This window comes from Pelmatolapia mariae, unplaced genomic scaffold (genome assembly GCF_036321145.2).
Source record: "Pelmatolapia mariae isolate MD_Pm_ZW unplaced genomic scaffold, Pm_UMD_F_2 NODE_ptg000123l+_length_129325_cov_1, whole genome shotgun sequence".
Taxonomy (NCBI): Eukaryota; Metazoa; Chordata; class Actinopteri; order Cichliformes; family Cichlidae; genus Pelmatolapia; species Pelmatolapia mariae.
The window spans coordinates 64,115-83,168 of record NW_027051833.1 but is presented as its reverse complement, the minus strand read 5'-3'; the positions used below and the strand labels follow the sequence as shown (position 1 = coordinate 83,168).

The following is a 19,054-nucleotide window of genomic DNA, read 5'->3' as shown; positions in this document are numbered from 1 at the left end:
TTCAGAAGCACATGTGCTTTATCGAATTTCAGACATTCCAGCAGCTGACAACTAAGTGTGATATATGAGAACACTCTCACGCACGTGTATACTTACAGCAGTCTGACAAATGGGAACCGAGGTCAAACTAACATTGACCTGTTGTTCTTTCTTGGGTCCCTCTTCATTCACCTTTGACCCAAATGTTATTCCTCCTCTTTTCCCCACAACTTTCTCACCTTTCTCTGCCTGTGTGATAAATCTTTTCCTGTGGTCATTAGCAGTATATTATGCAAGAACAAAAGCAATTAGAAAATAGCCAATCTATTTTTATTTGTGCAGGCTACCTTAAAAATCTCTACAGCACAGTAACTGTCCTCTTTGTATCTCACAGAGCGATGTGAGGTCTGATCCAAAAGACATTCAGGAAGTCTCAGCTGCAACCGACAATCTTCTGGAAAGCCTGGGAGCACTGGCCGTTGAGGTAAACACACCACAGATGTATACAGATAATGCAACCCCCCCATGCTAACATAACACGAACAAACAAGGTTACTGAGGTATTTGTGTTCAAAGTTCAGTCCCCTATAAAAATCAATGCTTACCAAGAACCAAATCTCACTAAAGATATTTCACATATTGCACATACAGGACATACCTAGTACCAGTTTGAGCTAGCAAAGTTAGGGTCGAGGTAGTAATAAGTAATAGAAAGCACACTGTGCAGTTTGATTCGAAAAGGTTGTTCTTATATGAGTCTTTTATAACACCTCATATAAAATCAGATCTCCTCTAATGACACAGTGTGCTCTGATTTACTAGGGTCCCTCTTTTTTTAAGCTATTTTGCACCACAGATCACGTTTTTGTACAAACAGCAGAAAATAAATTATAGTCTAAAGCATAAAAACTGCAGTACTGCATCTTGTTGAAGCTTAGATAAAAGTAAGCAGGCTGTGAAATATTCCTGTATAAGCTTTCAGGCAACCAGGTGCACTGTCTTCACTGTCTCACATCAACACAGACAAGCAGTATAGAATCACGTGCATGCACGCTCGCATCCACGTCTGAGCTAATGTATCTTAGCACTGCTGGAATGTAGTTAGAAACAAGAGAAGCAACAACACAACCCTCTTTCTCTCAGGCTCCTGCTTGGTGAGTTGGCAAAACATAAAGATCCAGTCGTGAATGCAAGTGTGTGTAGGTGTTGGTGTATGTTCCTCCTAAGCAGCTGCAAGAACATCAATGTACTTCTCTCTTCTCCCTTTTCTTAGCAGCTGATGTTGCAACCTGTTTATTCCAATCTCTGTCGCACCAAGTACATTTTTGCTTGGTGCTGTGTAAATGATTGATAAGCATAATCTCATGAAAAACGTTTTTTAAAAAAAGAATTTCAACTGAAATTATTCTTGCACAACTTCCTCTGTGATTTCACCATGCTTATATTCATTTTGACCACAGCTGCTTAGAAACTTTTACACGTCACTGGAGACTTGGTTATGTTTTAAGTTGCTGAAATTGGGAATTAATTGCTATCATGCAGTGGCATAATGACCAAAAAAAGAGTATGAAGACAAATAAATGATTCTTTTCAGTCTGTTACTTTGTTAGAAGCAGATTATATGACGTTGATTAGCTGGGTGATAGATGAGGTATGCAGCTGCCAGAATGGAGACGTGCAATCATGTACCCCCTTGTTCCCAACCAAAAATCATTCACAGCCTGTTTCAAGCCAGGGCTTATCACTATTGAATGGCATAAAGAGCTTAATGCATTTTCAGAATTTCTCTTCAGGAGCAAAGAAAAAGCCCTTTTGTACATTACCAGCCCTGTGACAAACCTCATGAAAAAAAAGTACAGATATGAATGTTTTTAATGTTTGTTTGGGGGGGTTTTTTCTTCAAAAATGTCTACTTTTTAAAGTACTTCAAGAAAAACACAGCATGCAAAATGCATGCGGTATGAATTGAATTGCATTGAAAACATAAATATTCACATAACTGGGCAAGGTGGGCAGGGTTTTAGCTACCTCGTGGCTTTTCATTAAACACTGGATAAGTAGTATGAGCGAGCCTGGCATTATGGAGCAATGAGATGTAACTATTCTTATCAACCGGCATCTCATAACTACATGGAAAATTATGCAAAAAGAAATGGTCCACATCAGACTTACATAATGGTTGTTGTTTGAATCAGACAAGTTGCTGCCTTTCATTTCTCTGCTAGCCATGATGAGTTTAAATTTTTAATGTATTGTTAAACTCTAATTACTTAAGTACTTTATCTGAACCCTTTTCTCAGTTTGTAAGTAGATTATTTTGGTTTTGCTGAGGAGGCAGGCATTTGTGCACTAATAATCTGGAATCCCCCCTTAGAATTTATACTAAAACCTTCATTATGATTGGTGGCAATTATTGAAAAGGGGGTCATGAATTGTCTTCTCTGGCAAGCCTGGCAAATGCAGACTATTTGTGAAAAATTGATTTAAAACTCTTTTTAGAGTTTGTTAAGTCAGCTGAATCTCTGACATGACCAGATGAACAAGAGAAAAGCTTTTAACTTAACTTTTTTGACTTGTATAGTGTTCATTAGAATTTTTCACAAAGAAGCCCAGTTTACAGTGCATACAGCAACATTCTTAGCTTATTTACTCTTTCCTGCTTTATAATGATCAGTGTATTGTTATGTGTTTTTCTAATAGGTTTACATTATTAGAAAGAACAACTGTGTGCACCTGCAACTCCTATTCTATTGTGTTGTCTGAGAATTTGGGTCACAAAGTTCTGTAAATGTAGTTTATACTTGTGACTTAATGTTCACAATTATTTTAGGATTGCCCTCCGAGGGTCTGTTCTCGTCTAAATAGCTGTGTGCTTGAGCGGAAACTTGAACTTTAGTAACCTCGTGTAGACTCAGCTGTGGGGTTACTCTAGGATGAGCTTTCTCTGCTGCCTCCATGTCTGTGTGGATGTGCGTGTGCGTACTTTTGTGCAAGTTCCTGCATGGATGTGTGTATTAGTCACCTAGTCACCCAAGATAACATGGGCAGTAACCCACTAGGGAAATGACACATTAATTTAGTCACACAAAAGCGTTTTCAGCACAAGGCAAGTATGCACTCATTCAGACCTATATATAAATTTTGCCTGGTGGCTACATGCAGTGTTAAATACAAACACACACATACACATATGCACAGCCTGATACCTTTTTAATGTACTTTGACAGCCACAAAACAAAACTTCCTAAAAGACTCCGATATGCACCCAGTCAGCACTACAGACAGACATACTGACAGAAATCATCACCCACAGTTCTTTGTACATGACAGAGCAGGAAAGCATGTGACCATTTGATGTGGCTGCAGGATCAGCTGCAAAGCGACCGCATACAAAACGAGCTCAGCGAGTGCAAATGTAGGACGCAACAGGTCTTTAAATTCAGGCTCAGTTTCTCTTTGTTTGAAAACTACATTGAATATTTGTTTGCCCGGCAAATAGCGAATAAATAAATGAATAAAAATGACATGAAACAGCTGATATTAAGTGACAAAGATGACAGAGAAAATTGTGGTTTTCAGTCTAAAGCAGGAATGCGTGGCATTTCAGAAAGGCGTGTGCGTTTTTACTTTGTCTGGCTTGAATGTGTTTATATGCGTTTGTGTGTGTGTGCATGTGTGTTTCTGTGTCAATGAGCATGTACTCAGTAACAGTTGTCAGAATAATAAGGCTGTACTTGTGGAGCCTGCGGATGTTTGCCAGTTACGAGAACGCCCGATAGTAACCTTTCTTTGTTCTCGTACCTTCCTCTGCTTTCTGTGCTCATTTCTACCTCCTGCTGCAGCCTCTCACACACTGTCTTGTTTGTTTGTTTGTTTGTTTGTTTGTCTTCAGTTTCTTTCTTGCTTTCTTTCTTTCTCACATTTTTATCTCATTTTTTCAAGAAAGGGTCTGATTTCTTCATCCTCCATGCTTAAAGCACAAAGCTCAAACTTACCGTATGCCCTAGTACCCCCCTTCCTTTCACAAAAGTCCCCCTTTGAGTGGACTTGAAATGCTTGATTTTTTTTGTGCGTGTGTGACGCTGGAATTGCTGAAGTTATCGTCTTTTTTCTTTCTTTTTTACTTTAACAAAAGACATCCTTCTCTGTCACGAGTCGGTGACATAATTGCGTGTGTAGGTAGCTGATGACCGGTTTGGAAACTTAACAGTGAACTAGTGTGGACTTGTCTGATGACCTGTAGTAACCTCAGTGTGAACCAGAATGAACTCGCTGCTTCCTTCAGTTTGATGTAACGATGCAAATGTATGTTGACATCACAATAATTCCAGTTTTTCTGGAGATTAAAACTGGAAGGATATGCAAAAGAAAATAATCTTGGTCATTTTAGATTTGTTACATTTTGTGCCAGTGCCAAACAAATGTTTAACTGAATGATGAGTGAATGTCACAAAGTTTATCTAAATTAAAAGTCAATTTCCCTTTATCTATGTGCACATTAAAAACACATGCATAAGCAGCAGAAACTAGCAGAGATAACTGCTGTTGAAAGGCAATGCAAGTTCTGTGTTATTTGTTAGAAAATTTGTTACAAAACGTACACATGTGAGATGTACAATATGATAAATATCATCATCACAGCTGCTTTTTATGTAAGACGCTCAGCAATAGCATGCAAGTCACGTGCAGAAATACGTGTTACATTTTATCTGACCTCTCCTCATGCACACACATACGCAGGCATAACGATAGACCAGGAACACCAGTTAAATTTATCTGAGGCAGGCAGACAGCTAAGTGCTAAGTGTCTCCACCCCTCAGTGCAGCACTTGACTTACACGTCCAGAATACCAACCATAGAGGAGATGATAACCTTCAATATCTTCACACCTCCAGCGTCACACACAGGCACTCAAACATTTTATATTACTGTTGTCACAAACTATCCCTTTTCAAATAAGGATGTGGGCATGTTATTTTCAGTTTGCTCGTTATCTGTTTACTTATTCAGGACATTCGAGAATACCTGAAGAAGAAATGTGTGCAGAGCAACTTTGAACACATATGGGATGACACTTGAAGTGATCAGTGGTGTATTAAACACATTCATGTTGTCATTCAGGATGAATTTCAACCATGTGGATCTACATAATTAAAAAAAATAAAAGTGACAGTCTTAAATATATGCAGTTACTTTACTGTAAAAAAAAATGCCTCCTGAAATGCCTCCTGCCTGAAAAATAAAAATTGTTCTAATATTTTAAGATGATATTTTGTGTCTTAAATAGGTCTTTTCAGGAGCATTATCTCTGTTTGTGTAGACAAACCAAAGATTGTCAACCGATTTTTTGAGGACATGAGAAGTAGAACTCTAATTTGACCTACTGCCACCTAGCAATCATCAATTATGTTGACATTTCTGTCTGCCTCTCTCTACTACAGCTTTCCAGCATGAAGAGTTGGAAGGATATGCGAAAGGAGATCCTGTATCTTACCGCAAATGCTACAGGGTCTCCAAATCAGATGTACCAGGCCGTGTCACGTATCGTCTGTGGACATCCTGAGGGAGGGGGCCTCAAAATCAAGTCTCTCAACTGGTATGAAGACAACAACTACAAGGCCCCTTTTTGGAAACCACGGCAACGATAGTGACAGTGAACCCATCTCCACTTACGATAACTCCTCCAGTAAGTGTCCAGAGCTCACCTATCAATTTAGTTTCACATTAGTACAGTTTGTTAGTCAAATATTTTGTTGTTACTAATACAAGGTTCACCATTTAAATGTCTCTATTTTTATTTTTCAGCTCCTTATTGTAACAATTTGATGAAGAACCTGGAGTCCAGTCCCATTTCCAGAATGATCTGGCGAGCTCTGAAGCCCCTTCTCATGGGGAAGATCCTTTATACACCAGACACTCCAGCAACACAGAGGATCATCCACGAGGTATAGTTATCACTTAACATATAAAATCCCCATTAGAGGTGTGTATGAACCATTAAATGAAATTATCTTTGGTGGGTCTTTCAGGTTAATAAGACCTTCCAGGAGCTGGGTGTGCTAAGGGACCTTGGAGGGATGTGGGAGGAGGTGAAGCCCAAGCTTTGGAACTTCATGGAGAATAGCGAGGAAATGGACTTGGTCAGGGTGAGTGCATGGAGGGGCATTTTCCTTTGGCACACATCAGAGCTGTCTGCTTTGTGTGCTTCCTGTTTACATGAAAGGATCGCCTTTACTGAAATGTAATTATATATAATTATATATCTGATGTGACCTCAATAGCAAAGAGTGTTTATGTTCTGGGATTTTTTGATGAATTTATTTGAAGCTATCGAAATGAGAATCTGGCAGCTGAGGAAAAAAAGCTCATAAACCAAAAATAAGAACTGGTCTCATTTAGGCCACACTTGTTCTCGTTCAAATAAGAATAGAGCCGGACCAACCACACATGTGCTTGGCCGACTACTTGTTCTGCCGAGATTAGTGAGCATCGTTCTGGAGGCATCCTATTGGAGTCAGTTTACTTGTTATTATGTTCTCAAAAATACGTCTCAATAAGAAGACATGTAGTTTATAACATGGCTGTGCCTGAGAAATCTGTTCAGCATTTTCATGTGGGAATTACATAAAGCACCACCTGGTGGTGAAGGGTTGTAAAAATACTTTGACGTTACTTGCTGATAATGAGCTGCATTTTGAGTTTAATGATAAGTTGCTGTCAGGGATAAACTGCCCAAACAAGCAAGAATGAATGCAGGATTTTTTCACAGTTTGGCATTTTGCATCACAAAAAGAAGAAGGTTAAAAGACAATTTAAATTAAAAAAAAGAACTTTCAGCTTTTCCAGCATCTTAGATATTTTTTTATCAAAACCAGCATTGTTACTTTGATTTTATTTGTTACTAAATGTTACTTTTTCTTTTTGCAGACCCTGCTCCAGAATAATGCCAGCGCTATGTTCCTTAACACCCAGCTTAGTGGGACTGAGTTGCGCGTGTCAGATATAGCAGCATTCCTCTCTAAGACCTCAGTTAACAAAAAACACGCAGGATCGGTCTACACCTGGAGAGATGTCTTCAATGAAACCAACCACGCCATACAGACCATTTCTCGTTTCATGGAGGTTAGTGTTAATAAAAGATAGCATGTATTAGCAAAAAGTGCACAACAAACTGTCATGTGCTGCCATGTTTTTTGAGATTTTAGGATTAAAGCCATAATAACGTGAGTCTGAAGTTGTGTCTGTAGAATAGGTCTTCATGCATGCAGAAAAATAACAGCTAATTTCACATTTTTTGGCATCACAGTACAAATCTGCCATCATCTTCCACTGTTCAGTGCATTTGAACTGCTTTCAGATCCTCACAGCTACTTTCCATAGACAGATAATTTTATTACTGTAATTGATCATTTTAGTGTGAATCTCATGACCTGGTTTCCCGTTGTCTCTAGCCACTGCGGATAATGTTATTAAATGCACAAATGCAATACAAATCACTTTGTTCAGCAAAATCACAAACAACTCACTGACCTACTGACTGTTTCACCCTTTAAGATCATATGATGTGTGAAGCTTCTTGCACTGTGAACTGTGTCGAGGACAACCGTACACAGTCAAAAATGGCATACATATGTAGCATATGGTGTATTTTAATTGTTATCATCCGCCCACATTTCATTATGCTTTCTAGCTTTCTGTTGGCATAGTAGAGACTTGCTGTGGGAGGATCTGGTACAAGTCTGCTTCTGTCAACCAAAAAAGTCTGAAGCTAATCTGTAGGAGCTCTCAACAAATCAGCTAAACAATCCTGGTGTGGTTACAAAAGCATCTGAGTTTGTGCAATAGGGTGTAAAGTTCATTGCTGTTTTCCAGTTTAAATAAATGTAATAAATGAGAAACTGTGTGACTACTTGAGCCGAAACTTTTTTAGCATTTGTAAGAGCTGAGTAGTTTGTTTTGGAGCTGTTAAGGATTTAACACTCAAACTGGATGTCTGCAGGCTGATGGCATCTTCAATATGAACAATTTTCAGATAAGTTATTGCAAAAGCACCTTTTTTCTAGCTAAACTCTAATTAAAACCATTCTTTATCAAAATCCTTCTTCTTCAGTGTGTGAACCTGGACAAGCTGGAGCCAGTGGCTAATGAGGAGCGATTGGTCAACAAGTCCATGGGTCTTCTTGATAACCAGAGGTTTTGGGCTGGAATCGTGTTTCCTGACATTGCCCACAACAACAGCACTGACCTGCCACCCAATGTCAATTACAAAATCCGTATGGACATCGATAATGTGGAGAGAACAAACAAGATTAAAGACGGGTAAGTGGCCGTGTTGACCAGACGGTTTTTATTTATTTTCCCTTTTCCTTTGACCCTCTTGATTTTCATCTTGTTTTGCAGATATTGGGACCCTGGTCCCAGGGCAGACCCCTTTGAGGACCTGCGGTACGTCTGGGGTGGGTTTTCCTACCTGCAGGATGTAATCGAGCAAGGAATTATCAGAGCTGTCACTGGCACCAAGCAGAAGACAGGAATCTACATTCAGCAGATGCCCTACCCCTGCTACGTTGATGATATGTAAGTGAATGCTGTGGTTAAAAAAAGAATGTGTTTCGGTTCTACAGAGGATATGTGTGTAACATTCAATGCCCTTTTTCAGATTCCTGCGTGTGATGAGTCGGTCAATGCCTCTCTTCATGACCTTAGCATGGATGTACTCAGTAGCTATCATCATCAAGGGAGTGGTATACGAGAAAGAGGCGCGCCTCAAAGAGACCATGAGAATCATGGGACTGAACAACGGCACCCTTTGGCTTAGCTGGTTCATCAGCAGTTTAATCCCCCTGCTGATCAGCGCTGGGTTGTTGGTGATGTTATTGAAGGTTGGTGCAGCCACAGGCACACACACATGTATGCCCAATATGTCACCATGAAGGAATGTCAGCAAATTATAGAAAACAAGTGAACATACTCACACTGATCATTGCAGATGTTCATACTCAGCACTTAATTAAGTGACTCTTTTTCCATGATGTCTCCAAATTTAATTAAAAGGTGGAAAACAAGTGACATCATTCTTTTCTCTCCCTGTCTCTTTTGTCTGACGTCCTTCTCAGATGGGTAACCTGCTGCCTTACAGTGACTCCGGCGTTGTGTTTCTCTTCCTGGGATCGTTTGGCGTAGTTACCATCATGCAGTGCTTTCTCATCAGCACGCTGTTTTCTCGTGCCAACTTGGCAGCCGCCTGCGGTGGCATTATATACTTCACTCTCTACCTGCCCTACGTGCTTTGTGTTGCCTGGCAGGACTACGTGGGCTTTGGAGCAAAAATTGTTGTGGTGTGTTGAATAGATTTAATTACATACTTATGAATACAAACATGATTCTTTTGCATTTTGTACTCTTTCCTCATGCCTTTGTCTTAAAATATTACTTCTATGTTTGAATATAGTGATTAAAAACAAGCTTGCTGTATGCAGGCATAATTTTCTGTCCTAAAATTTGAATGCTCTTTCATTTTCACAGAGTCTCCTTTCTCCTGTGGCTTTCGGTTTTGGATGTGAGTACTTTGCCCTCTTTGAAGAGCAAGGAGTGGGAATACAGTGGTCAAACCTACTTGCCAGCCCTCTAGAGGAAGACAGCTACAACCTAACCACCTCCATCTGCCTTATGCTGTTTGACGCTGTGTTGTACGGAATAATGACCTGGTACATTGAAGCTGTGTTCCCTGGTGAGTTGTGCAAAAACTTTGCAGTTTGGGTATTTTTCCCTTTAGCGGACAAATTGCACACGAGCAATATGAATTATTTGACTAGCAATACATTCTATTACAGGTCAGTATGGGATCCCTAGGCCCTGGTATTTTCCCTTCACTAGGACATATTGGTGTGGAGAAAAAGAGAACAAGAACATCTCCACCCCTCTGTCAAAGAAGGGTAACGCTGATGGTACATATCATAATCATTATTATCATAATTTTTAGATATACAACACATCTTCACTTTAAACTACTTAAAGAGATTTGGATGGCATACCAGGATAAATTATGCTGTTTTTTTGTGTCTGATTTGCAGCTGTCTGCATTGAGGAAGAGCCAAGCCACATAGAGCCAGGTGTTTACATTGAGAATCTTGTGAAGATCTACAGCCATGGAAACAAACTGGCTGTGGACGGCCTGTCCCTGAGATTCTATGAGGGACAGATCACCTCCTTCCTCGGACACAATGGAGCTGGCAAAACCACAACTATGTAAGATAGTGCACATGTTGTCTACAGTACTCCCAAGTTTTGCTGAGCTGAGAGTTTGACACTTGATAAAGGATTTTAAAGTTTGAACAGCTGAAGTGCTGACTGTATTTTTGTGTTTTCTTCTTGTTTCTGATCAAGGTCAATCCTGACAGGGTTGTTTCCACCCACCTCTGGCACAGCCTACATTCTCGGCAAAGACATTCGTTCTGAACTCAGCACAATCCGGCAGAATCTGGGTGTATGCCCTCAACACAACGTACTTTTCAGCATGTACGTATGCAGTACTGGGGGCAGACTTTTGTGGAAACTTTCAGTCTCTTGTGCTTTGGCTGTTAAGTGAACTGTTGCTTGCTGTAATGCAGGTTGACAGTCGAGGAACACATCTGGTTCTACGCCCGCCTGAAGGGTCTTTCAGAGGAGAAGGTGAAGGCGGAAATGGAACAAATTGTGAATGATGTTGGACTGCCTCACAAACGAAAGTCTCGCACAAGCACCCTGTCCGGTTAGTTTAAATTTGATTTATTTCACTGGGCAGGTTGTGCAAAGGGATTTCCTGTTTAACATTTTTACTGAAACTCTATTTCTGACTTTTATTTCTTGTTGTCTTTTAAGGTGGGATGCAGAGGAAGCTGTCAGTGGCCTTGGCTTTTGTTGGTGGTTCAAAGGTTGTGATTCTGGATGAACCCACAGCTGGTGTTGATCCCTACGCACGCAGGGGCATCTGGGATCTCTTGCTCAAATACAGACAAGGTAACTAGAACTGATATTGTCTTAGCTTGTTCTTTTTGTAGTTTTACATAGAATTTGAGTCAAGAAATCCACCCCCAAGAATGAAATGACAAATTCAGTTTTTTACTATTCTTAGGCCGCACTATCATCCTGTCCACTCATCACATGGACGAGGCTGACATCCTGGGTGACCGCATTGCCATCATTTCACACGGGAAGCTGTGTTGCGTAGGCTCCTCTCTTTTCCTGAAGACCCACTTGGGGACAGGCTACTACCTGACCCTGGTCAAGAGAGACTATGACTTGACACTACAGTCATGCAGGAATTCTGCCAGCACAGTCTCCTATAGCAAGAAGACAGAAAAGGTACAAGAAATGTAAAAAGCAATATTAAACATGTTTTTAAATGAACAAAAAAAACTTTCTGTATCATTAATACAGAAATATACTCTACTATAGGAATATAGAAAATATATATGCCTAATGCTAATGAAGGACAACTGATTTAGTCTTTTTCTTCCCTCTCAACATTGTCTTGTCTTTTAAACAGGAGGACAGTGTATCAGAAAGCAGTTCAGATGCTGGTCTTGGCAGTGAACCAGAAAGTGAAACCACTACTATTGGTAAGAATCAATAACAAAGTGGCTGTCTTTCTTATAAAATTAAGCCCACATTATCAGTTTGAGCTCCAACAAAGAAAGCTGTAATGTAAAATGACCTCTGTCCGTTTACTAACTTCTCTCTCTCTCTGCTTATTCTTCCCCACAGATGTCTCCCTCATTTCCAATGTGATTTTCAAGCATGTCCCTGAGGCTCGCCTGGTGGAGGATCTCGGCCATGAACTCGCCTATGTCTTGCCCTACCAGGCTGCAAAAGATGGCGCCTTTGTGGAGCTCTTTCATGAGCTTGATGACCGACTGACTGACTTGGGAATCTCAAGTTATGGAATATCTGATACCACCCTAGAAGAAGTAAGATACTACATTTTCATTTGGTTGGAGTTAACTTTTTTACACTGAACACAGTCATGAGTAGAATAAAACTGATATTTATATGTCATTTGCATTATTTTTTGCAGTCTGTTTTCACTTTAGCCAATATTTTAATTTATTTCCCTCTAACTCTTCAGATTTTCTTGAAAGTGGCTGAGGACAGTGGAGTGGATTCAGTTGAGCTTTCAGGTAAATCTGGGATATTTTTTCCAACATTTCCACACCTAACGTCTCCTATGCAATCTACATTATAACACCATTTGTTGGTAAACATTAGATGAAATAATTAGAAATTGAATGCTGTGTACACTGAGTCTTAAATAGGAAGCATCAGGGAACATAGAGAAGACAAAACAATGGAATTTAAATAGTTTAGCTTAACTCGCTGATTCTCATGTGGCTGCAGATGGAGTCGTACCCACCAGAACTCGTCGTCGTCATGCGTTCGGAGATCACCAGAGCTGCCTGAAGCCCTTCACTGAGGATGACTTTGACTTCAATGACTCTGAAGGTGACCCAGGTAGAAATGGATTACCCAGCATGAAGTGCAGTGATAGCAAAGATCTTTTTTGCCTACATCCATCAAATCTTTCAGCCTATGCTTGTACCTAAAGTTTCATTTTACCATATATATACATATAAACAAAATTACAAATTTGCAGACATTAAGTTATTACAATCCATGTGTCACAAGTTATGTTTCCATGTTGTCACACTGCAGTTTTGCTGATGGGTATCATGTTGTCTGTGTCCAGAATCCCGTGAGACCGACTGGCTTAGTGGAACAGATGGCAAAGGGTCATACCAAGTGAAAGGCTGGAGTCTGAAGAGACAGCAGTTTGTAGCACTACTGTGGAAACGATTCCTCTATGCTCGACGCTCTAGGAAGGGCTTCTTTGCCCAGGTATACTGGCATTAAACCCACATATATGGGCTCTACACACAGTGTTAGCCATTATATGAATGTTTATGCCTCGCTCAATCATGAGGCTCTTCCTAACTACTAACTTAATTGCCCCTTGGGGATAAATAAAGTCTTTCTGATGCTGATTCTGATTCTATAAAATAATAGCTGTATTTGACTCTTTTAACATCAGCGCTGTTATGTTTCAGATTGTGCTTCCGGCAGTGTTTGTGTGTATTGCCTTGGTGTTCAGCCTGATCGTTCCTCCATTTGGAAAGTACCCCAGCCTGGCTCTGGATCCTGGCATGTATGGAGAACAGTTTACCTTCATCAGGTAAGATAAAATCTGTCTGCAAAGAACTTTAATCCATTGTTTTGCAAAATAGCCCATTTTCCTCAGCCCATTAAAGATGTAAAACGTTACATAACTGTGCTGATGTTTTAACGCCTATTCTTAAGTGTTCTTACCAGAGCTCTAAATGCTAACTAGAATTTTGTGATGATGTTCTTTTAACATGTATTTCTCCTACTTTTAGAGATAGTTTAAAATGTCATTTGTTATTAAAAGGAATGGGTTTTGTTTGTGCCTTTGCAGTAACGACATGCCTGAAGACCCTCATACCAACAATCTGCTTGGAGCTCTGACAGCAGAACCTGGCTTTGGAACACGCTGCATGGAAGGACAGCCAATACCGTGAGTTAACTTACATTTAGGAAAAATATTTAGATCTATATTATAAATCGTGTAAGAATCAGTCAGAATTTCAGGAAGAATGCTCAATGCATATGGACAAACTGGAGGTTTTAATATGAGTGCCCCCTTTATGCTCCAGGGACATTCCCTGCACTGCAGTTCAAGATGAGTGGTCGGTCCCTCAAGTCTCTCAAAGTGTGAAGGACATGTTTGACAAAGGAAACTGGACCATGCAGAATCCGTCTCCATTGTGTGAGTGTAGCTGCGAAGGGCGCAAGAGGATGTTGCCCGAGTGTCCATCGGGAGCTGGGGGGCTTCCACCACCACAGGTTAGAGATCTTTCCTTCTCATTGTTACCAAAGCACTTGCTCATAGGGGGTCATATGATTATATTTTCTCTGTTTTCTTTGTATTGTTCTAGGGTCTTTACTTTACAACATACATTACCTTGAGGCGACTGTTGTTGTGATTTGGCTGTGCATAAATAAATAATTGAAATTGAAATTAAAATCGGTTAAAACAAAAGTCATATAATAAGTGTGAGCAACCAACTAGATGAATAATGAACAGGAAATAACTGATTTGTCTGTTTTTGTATCCAGATGAAGATCAGTGAGACAGACACTCTGCAGAATTTGACAGGCAGAAACATTTCAGACTATCTGGTTAAGACCTACGCTCAGATCATTGGCAAGAGGTAACACTTCTCTGACATGTTATTATTATTTACCTTGATTTTTTTTTTTTTGCAAATTGTTCTCATTCAAGCAACTATCAAGCACTGAGTAATTTCTTTTCCTTTCTTACAGCCTGAAGAACAAGATCTGGGTCAACGAGTTCAGGTACAGTAACAGACATGATGCATCTTTAGTTCCTTCACAAATCAATAATACTGAGTGAGTGCTTCTCAGCTGTGTCCTTTCAAAGTATTAAAATGGCTGTAATCTATTGCAGATATGGCGGATTCTCATTAGGTGCGAGGAGTTCACAATTTCTGGCCCATACAGATGAAACTGATCGTGCAATTGCTCAGCTGAGGAGACGTTTCCATCTTGAAAGAGTAAGAGATTTTATTACATTATGTACTACATAATCCATAAACCGTTCCATAATGGCCTGCTTTGATTTTGTCGGGATAAGACTCTTACAGGGGGTCCGTCTGTGCTGTTATAATTACAGCTGTACTGATGATAAACATGGTATCTTATTACAAGTCTGAACAGTGTCAGTTTACACATGTGCTAAAAAAGACTTGGCTCACTTCTTCTGTTTGCTGCCTCGCCCATTCTCCAGGGAGCTGCAGCAGATCGTTTCTTTCTCAGTCTTTCCAGTTTCATCCAAGGATTGGACACCAAGAATAACGTCAAGGTTAGCACACACACGCACACATGCACACACAAGACAGCAGTTATACAACAGCACGTGGCTCTGGACATTACAGTTAAGCCTCCTTGATCAATTCCTTCAACAATGCCATTGTTAAACCTGCAGTTTGCACACAAAATGTCTAGTACTCAACCTACATGCTATTTATGTTGAGTATGTCATAGATAATGAACATTACATAGATTCCCCTCCACACTGGTGAGATTTATTGGCCTATGTTTTCTTTCTTACAAAGTACCAAGTAATGTGCATTTTTCTTGTACTTGTACTTTCACATTTTAAATGCAAATGGTGCCTGGCACTATTTGGTGTCCAAAATAACAGCAAATGCACTATAACATTAGAACCTAAGTGGGGTTTTTTAAGTGCTACTTTGACTGTGGAAAGATAATAAGTGCTCAAGAGGGGGTAAAATAAATGAGTGCTGTAGACTTTTATGGTATTAAAAAAAATAATTCTTTACTCTTACAGACTTGTAACACTTAACTGATCTCCAAGCTGCTGTTTTATGTCTAAGCTCCTTTTATTAGCCTCTAACGTTACATCAAGTGAAACTCTCACAATTGCCTCTCTTAATGCAGATTTGGTTTAACAACAAAGGCTGGCACAGCATTGGTTCCTTCCTCAATGTGATGAACAACGCCATTCTACGGGTGAGTCTGCCAGCTGGAAAAGACCCCACAAAATTTGGCATCACTGCCTACAATCATCCACTCAACCTCACCAAGGAGCAGCTCTCACAAGTCGCGTTGTGAGTATTACAGTGACTACAGTGCTGAATTCAAAGGTTTAACTATCTCTTTGGCCTCTCCTTACTCCCGTTGTGTCTTTTGTTATTTCTTTTCCAGGATGACAACATCGGTGGACGTGCTCGTGTCCATTTGCGTCATCTTTGCCATGTCCTTTGTGCCCGCCAGTTTTGTGGTCTTTCTCATCCAAGAGAGAGTGAACAAGGCTAAACACATGCAGTTCATTAGTGGAGTACAACCCTTCCTCTACTGGCTGGCCAACTTTGTCTGGGATATGGTAAGTCATTTTAGTTTTTCTAAACTTAAGGTTCATTTGGCTCAAGTCCGTGTAAAAAAGACTTGAAAATTTCAGACCACAATCGTGATAGAACATCTAGCTTATTGAAATTAAATTTTTTTTATCCCATTTGCAGTGTAACTACATCGTTCCTGCCACACTGGTGATCATCATCTTTGTGTGTTTCCAACAAGACGCCTACGTCTCCTCCACCAATCTGCCTGTGCTGGCTCTGCTGCTGCTACTCTATGGGTAAATTAGGCACAAACACAATTTCTTTGGCTCTTTCCGTTTTTGTTTATCTTTAACCTGTTTTCATATAAAATTCTGTTTGTGTCTTTTTTCAGATGGTCAATCACCCCTCTGATGTACCCAGCTTCATTTTTCTTTAAAATACCCAGCACAGCCTACGTGGTTCTTACTAGCGTCAACATACTGATAGGAATCAACGGCAGCGTGTCCACATTTGTTCTCGAGCTGTTTGGAAGCAATGTAAGCAGTTATTAGTAGCAGGAGACTTGTAAATTTATAAGGAATTACTCAAAAATATCTAGAGTTGCAGGTTTTTGAATGACTGACATTGAATTTTCAACCTTTCTTGGCTAAATGCTGCCTTCATTCCTCCTTCAGGAGATCGGTGGCATTAATGATATCCTGAAGAATGTGTTCCTCATCTTCCCTCACTTCTGCTTGGGAAGAGGACTTATTGACATGGTGAAGAATCAAGCAATGGCTGATGCTCTGGAGAGATTCGGTAAACACAGCAGGCAGTTGTTAACTACAGCAATAAATGTGTCCTTATTAGTTTTTGACAAGGTACGAAAAATAAGTGTTTGTTCCTGATAATGTATGTCCTGTTGTAGGTGAAAACCGGTTCCGCTCTCCTCTGGCCTGGGACATGGTTGGAAAGAACTTGTTTGCAATGGCCATTGAGGGTGTTGTCTTCTTCTGTATAACCGTCCTCATTCAGTATCGCTTCTGCTTCAAGGCCAGGTGGGGGAAACTTATTACATACATGTGATTATTCTGTTTTAAATGCATTAAACCTTGTTCTCCATATCACAACACTCAGACTTAACTCCTTTCCTCCCTAACTTTCAGGTCATCCACTAGTCATCTGAAGCCCATCGGAGAGGAAGACGAGGATGTGGCGAGAGAGCGACAGCGGATCCTCAGCGGTGGAGGACAGACAGACATCCTGGAGCTCAGACAGCTCACCAAGATTTACAAGCGCAAACAGAAGCCAGCAGTGGACCGGCTGTGTGTTGGCATCCCTCCTGGAGAGGTATTGCTGTCTTTTAACTTTTATACATATGAGGATGAGTAATTTCTTTTTCAGTTAGGGATTAGCAGATGGTATTTTGAATATGAAATATTTAGTAGAATATATTCTTCCTCTTTCCTGCAGTGTTTTGGTTTGCTGGGGGTGAATGGAGCAGGAAAAACCAGCACCTTCAAAATGCTGACAGGAGATTCTGTGGTAACAAGTGGCGAGGCCTACCTGGCTGGCAAGAGGTGAGAGACAAGAGAAGACGTTATATTATAAGTCACTATGTAGATTACAACACTACTTAATTCATGAAAAGGTGTTACAGTTCAGGTTTTCTTTATAAATGTCTTCATAGTTCCTTAAAAAACCCACTTTAATCTATTTTCTCTTACTCCAGTGTAACCACAGAGATAGATGAAGTCCATCAGAACATGGGCTACTGTCCTCAGTTTGATGCTATCAATGACCTACTGACTGGCAGAGAGCATCTCGAGTTTTATGCTATCCTGAGAGGAGTGCCCGAGAAGGAAGTCTGTGAGGTCAGCAACAAGCATACACACGTGATACATATTTGCCTTTTACACGTAAACTACACCTATAATTCTACTTGCGCAGTGTTGTTGTTTGTTTGGGTTCTTTTCCTATTTTGTATTTCAACTAGACACTTTACCTGATAATGATAACACTTTCAGCCATGATGTGTCATGTTTCAGCCAGAAGACAGTTTAACACACTCGAAACTCTAACCCTCCACTAGGTGGCAGACTGGGGCATCCGTAAACTGGGTTTGATGAAGTATGTGGACAAAGCAGCTGGCAGCTACAGTGGAGGAAATATGAGGAAACTGTCTACTGCTATTGCTCTAATAGGAGGACCACCTGTTGTGTTTCTGGTCAGTGAACATAATAATAATAACAATGATAATAATAATAATGATAAAGCATTGCTGAATGTTAAAGCTCCTAAAGTCAGTGAACTGTGTGGTAAATATGATTGTGTAGCAGCAGCTGAGTACCTGCTCTTACATGTTCACAGGATGAACCAACTACAGGCATGGACCCCAAGGCACGTCGTGCTCTCTGGAACGCCATCCTGAGCATCATCAAAGAGGGGCGATCTGTAGTCCTGACCTCTCACAGGTTCGACAGGCCCTTCCAGTCCATGTGTTTGTTTACCTGGACAGTCTTTCTTTTTCTTTCTTTCTTTTTTTTTTCTAATTCGCCCCTTATGAATATTTTCCTTATGTGTCTTGTAATAGTATGGAGGAGTGTGAAGCTCTTTGCACCAGGATGGCCATCATGGTCAACGGCAGGTTCCGCTGTCTCGGCAGCGTGCAGCACCTCAAAAACAGGTGAGTCCACAAAAAATCACCTCTCACAACATTGTAGCTCACAAAAAGTCGTTTTACACTTTTAGCAAGATTAATGGTATTATTTTATGTTTATGACTATATATGGCAGCAATCCTGATTCTGTATTTCTGTCAGCTGCAGTAATGATTCATATGAAGGAAAGACTGGTCTTTAGCCCCATAGCAGGGAAAAAAACTGAATGTATATATATTTAATATACTTGTTAGATTTGGAGATGGCTACACAATCATCCTACGGGTGGCGGGACCAGACCCAGACCTTAGGCCAGTAATGGACTTCATAGAAAGGGAGCTACCAGGGAGCACGTTGAAGGAGAAACACCGCAACATGCTCCAGTACCAGCTTCCCTCCTCCCTCACCTCTCTCGCCCGAATCTTCTCCCTGCTCTCAAAGAACAAAGAGGCTCTCAGCATAGAGGACTACTCTGTTTCTCAGACCACTTTAGACCAAGTA

The 19,054-nt window shown here is 40.4% G+C and overlaps 1 pseudogene; it reads left to right on the top strand.

The window, feature by feature from the left end:
• LOC134622663 (phospholipid-transporting ATPase ABCA1-like) overlaps positions 1–19,054 on the top strand; it is a 35,486-nt pseudogene that overhangs the window by 13,780 nt on the left and 2,652 nt on the right.